Consider the following 5,514-nt stretch of genomic DNA (forward strand, 5'->3'; position numbering starts at 1 on the left):
CTGCCTGGTGAGCCTCCAGTCTGGGCAGACGGAATGTGAGGAGTGGGGGTCAAATGGTTGGGTGCTGAAATCGTGCACACATGCACACGCATGCATGAATGCACGCACGCACACATACACACTCCTGACGTCTGACAAGGAGAACTCACAGGCACCTGTGAGGACTACCGTGTGCTGGAGAACATGAACAAGCTGACCAGTCTGAAGTACATGGAGATGAAAGACATCAGCATTAACATCAGCAGGAACCTGCAGGACCTCAACCACAAGTACGCCAGCCTCCAGCCCTATCTAGACCAAATAAACCAGATTGAAGAACAAGTGTCGTCTCTGTAGCAGGCTGCTTATAAACTGGACACCTACTCCAAAAAGCTTGAGGCCAAGTTCAAGAAACTGGAGAAGCGATGAGGAGGAGTAAATATGGAAGAAGAATATAAGGAAAGGAGGAAGAGGGGTTGATGGAGGAGGCCTGAGGGGTACTGGTCCTCCTTCTCCCCGTCTGTAGACCAACCCTAACCCATTTGATCTGAGGAAGCAAGACCCACATCTTTACAACATCAGCCTGATATAGAGAGGTATGAGGTAGCCTGGGGTTGGTTGGAGGGATGTTAGACCTAGAATTATCATTTTGGTTGGATCATTAAAGTTGCATGTAGATGGGGCTTTGGGTAGTTTATTGAGTCCCTATTCCTGTTAGCGGCGTTCCAGGCCGCTCTGTGTCGTCCTGTCACAATTGTAATCAGTGGCGGCTGGTGAAAATATTCTCGGTGGGGCTGTGCCATACTTTTTTTTCCTGTAACCATCGCGATATATTTTAACACAAACTGCAGGACAGCAGTGCTCAGTGAAACATTCAGTAATTATTTAATGCCAATATTAAAAAGTTGAGGCATTCTTACACAAAAACATATTACACAAACCCAAGCCTTTCATTTGCATTTAAAGTGAACTTTTTACCATTGGTAGTAAACAGGCAACGCAACAGGCATGCTGTCAGAACAGAGTGGAAAGTGGACAATAACATGAAATTATTATAAAGTTTATAGGAAATCTTACACTGTATAAAAGGATGTATAATATAGAAATGGATATCAAGTGGATGAACTCAAACCTTTGACTGGAAGAATAGCATACAGTATTTTATGATCATACTAAATGTGACTAATTGTTAATGTGCTCCAGAACTGCAACAATTAATTGATACAAAACAACATATATACATTAATATTAGCAAAGACACTATTAAGACTTTCTAGAGTACCATATATAACTGGATTTTTTATGCTAAGGTCAACTATATACAAAGAAACATGCGGCAGAGCTGCTCTGTGTGTGTGTGTCTGTCATCTTATTTGTACAGGAATTTTGCCCGTCTGTCCTTCTGAGTGGCAAACCTCTCAATGACCCTTTTGATTAAAGTCAGGAATGTCCCTGACAAGTTTCTTCTCCATGGAGAGCATGGCCAGAGCGTTCAGGCGATCCTGTGTCATGCTGTTTCTCAGGAAGGTCTTGATCCTTTTCAGTGTAGAGAAGCACCTTTCTGACTCAGCAGTTGTCATGGGTGTGGTGATGAGGATCTTGAGGAGGCTGGCAGTCTCTGTGAAAGTGCTCTGAAGGTTGTTCTCCATGAAGAACTGGTACAGGGGCACTGCACCACTACAAGCCTTGAACTCACTGTTCTCATAGATGAGGGACAGTTCGGGTTTTGAGCTTGGCCTTGTTCAACATGGGGTACGCCCACGGTTGTTTCAAGCGCTGTATCGGGGAACTTCACACTGTGTTGTGGGAACAACTCTCCGTGCAATAGTGTTGCGCTGATGAGGTGCTGGGTGAAGGAGAACCTCTCTTTGGCATGACTCAGGATGGTATCACATACCTGTAAAAGATACATCATCAGCTTTAATTTGCAATTAAGCTATTTTGATGCAAGTGATCCTGACTGACACATGCCTATGTCCAACTCAAGTATATGATTACCAAGGTGCTGATTGTTCAGGGTTTTGGCTACATACTACCAGGCCTGAAAAAAGTTCTATGGGGAAACACTGACAATTACATCACAACTTACCTCTATAGCCAACCTCTGTTGTTCTCCTGGTCCCAGCATCCTCCGTCGCTTGATGGGCTGTTGCTGCTCGTCAGATGCGCTGTCCCCACACAAAGAGGGAATTGAGGCCCTGGGTCCAAAAAATAAAGTTTAATTTGATAACTTGCAATCAGACTTCTTAGCTCACTGTAATTCCCCCTCAACACACAACCAGTGACTTTATATATATATATATAGACAGACAGACAGACAGACAGACAGATAGTGTGTATATACACACAAACTATGTCTAGTAACTGCTTTTAACCTGTGATGTACATAATTAACTGATGTTATTACGTTTTAAAGCCTTTTTCTATTACATTTGTGAGAGGGATGCAACATAATTTTGTTCTGCTGTGCACTTAGCAATAAAGTTAATCTTCAATAACAACTAGGCCTCTTCTAGAAATTGACCTGGTGGACACCTGAATAATTATTACAAACTGTGTAGTACTTTCCTGCATTATTATCAACGTCTGATTGTGTCTTTTTGGACAAACACTTGTTCTCGTGGTCGAGTAACAACAACTGCGCTCCTTGAGTGACGGGTGGTACTTGGTGAGAGAGGGGAGAGAGACGACCCAAATTGCGGAGTAAACTAGAAAAACGGACGTTACACATGGCGGAGTGGCATTACCACATTTAACAAACCAAACATTGAAATACCGTTATAGAAGGTAAAGTAAAAACCCAAACTGGTCTGTGCATCAATACCGGTATATAGTAATATATAGGCAACATACCGTATATCTGTATCAATTATGTATCAGTTTTACATGTGACCCATATCAAATTTGCGCATTCACACTGAAGGAGCACACAAATGCAATGCTCATTTGGCGTGATTGTCGTGGTAACACAGGTGAAAAAAAAATCCTGAATGGTATCCTAATGGCAGCCATTTTGGTTAGGGAGAAATACAAACAACTCTACTGCCATACATTCCAATTAGACTGAAGGCATACAGTTGTGTCCAAATATATTGGCACCCTTGGGCTTTTCTTAAATAATTCCCTATTTCTTCTAAAATCAGTTGAAATTTGAGAGGAAAAAATGGGTCTCCACACCTTTAATTATATTTCTGTAAACTTAAGTTTACAATTGTAATTTAGAAAATATAGACAAATGTCATGGACTAAATTATTGGCACCCTGGAGCTAGTACTTGGTTGCACAGCTTTTGGCCAAGATAGCTGCCAACATATGCTTATTGTAGACATCAATGAGCTTGCTGCACCTTTTCTGCTGGCAATTTGGCCCATTCTTCAGCAGCAAACTGCTGTAATTCTTCAATGTTTGAGGGTTGCACTCCACCAACTTCTTTTTTCAGATCTTGCCAAAACTAATGTGGTCCCGTAGCTCAGTTGGTAGAGCATGGCGCTTGCAACGCCAGGGGTTGTGGGTTCGTCCCACGGGGGCCAGTATGAAAAAATTTATGCACTCTTAACTGTAAGTCGCTCTGGATAAGAGCGTCTGCTAAATGACTAAAATGTAATGTAAATGTCTTCTCTTTCCTTTTAAAATACTAAAACAAATATAATTGTGACGGCTCTATGATAATCACTCACTTTGATGACCAGACACATTTAGGCTTTTAAACTGTTGTAAGTGAACTATTCATCTTTCTAACAGCATCTTTATCAGCCAATAGTAAATATAGTTATTTACCTGATTGTTAGCATGCTTTCTGTGAACCTCTGGACAAGTGCTTTAATGAAGACAGGGTCGATGTTCCTCTTCTGCAGCTGGCTGAAAAGCATGTCCACATTTGGCATGATCTTGTGGAACAGTGCCAGGAAAAACAGAAAGCCTCGTCTTCGAGCATCCTCACAAAGCCCCCGCCTCTCTGACAGTCGGGGCATCAAAGTTCCCAGAGTCTCTGATGGTCTGGAAACACGTTAGGAGGTCATCCCTGTACTCGCACACAGTGTTTACAGCGCGACTGTGGAAGTTCCACCGTGTTGTAGAGGCTCTGGGAGTCTATGCGCAACCACTTCGTCAAGCACGGTGGTTCGCTTGGGAGACCTGGAGAAGAAAGCAGAAAATCCTGCAAGGTCGGAAAAGAAAGTGCCGATCCTGGGGATGCGTGAAGTAGCCTGCTGCATGATGAGGTTCAGCTGATGTGCATAGCAGTGGACGTAGTGCGCATTTTCGTACACATCCACTATTTTACGCTGCACTCCGCCGGTGGCTCCCCTCATCACACTTGCTCCGTCGTAAGCCTGGGCAATAAGTTTGGCCTTTTGTCCATGTGAGAGTATGGTGCTGAGCCTCTCCAGCAGCGCTGTAGCGATGGTGTCGGGCGGTTGCGTTCTCGATCAAAATGAACTCGAAAAACGCTCTTGGACGTTACTTTTAGCATCGATGTAGCGTATCACAAGCACCAACTGGCAGTGGGTGGAAACGTCAGTCGTCTCGTCAGCTTGAATGGCGATAAAATCAGCACTCTTTACTTCCTCCAGGATGTAATCCTTAAGCACTGACAACATACAGTCCAACAGCTCGTTCTGTATCGTCTTTGACGTGCTCCTTAAAAACGGTAGCTGTCTTCAGGTGCTCCTCCAGCACACTGTCGAGGGAGGCAACAAAATCCACTAAGCCCCGGAAAATGCCGGGGTTGTCCGAGGAGTCAGTCTCCTCGTGCCCACGCAAGGCCAACTCAAAAGCCCCACAGAACTTCACACAATCGATAATTTTGGATAGAATGTGCCTGTTTTTATCCACCCTCCTCATTGTGTTTCCTCACCGCAATCCTGTGGCCGTCATCCAGCTGCGTAGCAATGTTCACCCTTCCTAATACAGCTAGCTTTACAGAGTTGTCCATGTGTGCCCTGGTGTTCTCATGTTTCTTTACCTTCTCTGACAGGTGCTTCATATCCCTCACTCCGGTACCTGTCCATGCTGAATCTGACCCCGTGCTTTTAAAAAAGCAAGCACGGAAAGCAAAATAAAGCATTAGCATCAGTGCACCCAGCTAGCCAAGCCTTCCTGGTGTACCAGCTACGGGAGAAGCCGCGCATATACTGCTTCCCTTTCTCGCTAGCCTGCTGTCTGATTGAGAGGTCAGGTTGATCTGGGCCCAGCTCTTTCACCCGAACTTTCTCTGACAAAGTTCTCCTCTCAAACGGATCTTGGAGGAGAGATTTCACCGAGTTAGGGTTGGGTCTTGGAGGAGTAACGTTGCGTTCGCCATTGTCGTCTAGTAAAAATGGCGCCACTGGAGCCCGGTCCTTATTTTATCAGGGGCGAGCTTGGGGCGATAAAATAATCGCCCTCCTTGGATTCAATTAAAATCGCTGATTAGCTACATTTTATGTCATACATTCATATCTTAAATTAGCAATTGGCTTAACTGCTACGTAGACCCGCCTCCTCGGGGCACTTTCTGTATCGCCCAGAGCTGACGAGGCGTTTGACAGGCAGAGG

At 44.4% G+C, this 5,514-nt stretch overlaps 1 pseudogene; it reads left to right on the top strand.

Annotated features, from left to right (window-relative positions):
• LOC123483096 overlaps positions 1-511 on the top strand; it is a 17,574-nt pseudogene extending 17,063 nt beyond the window's left edge.
• Positions 512-5,514: the final 5,003 nt, after the last annotated feature.

Source organism: Coregonus clupeaformis, unplaced genomic scaffold, assembly GCF_020615455.1.
Source record: "Coregonus clupeaformis isolate EN_2021a unplaced genomic scaffold, ASM2061545v1 scaf0026, whole genome shotgun sequence".
NCBI classification, from domain to species: Eukaryota; Metazoa; Chordata; class Actinopteri; order Salmoniformes; family Salmonidae; genus Coregonus; species Coregonus clupeaformis.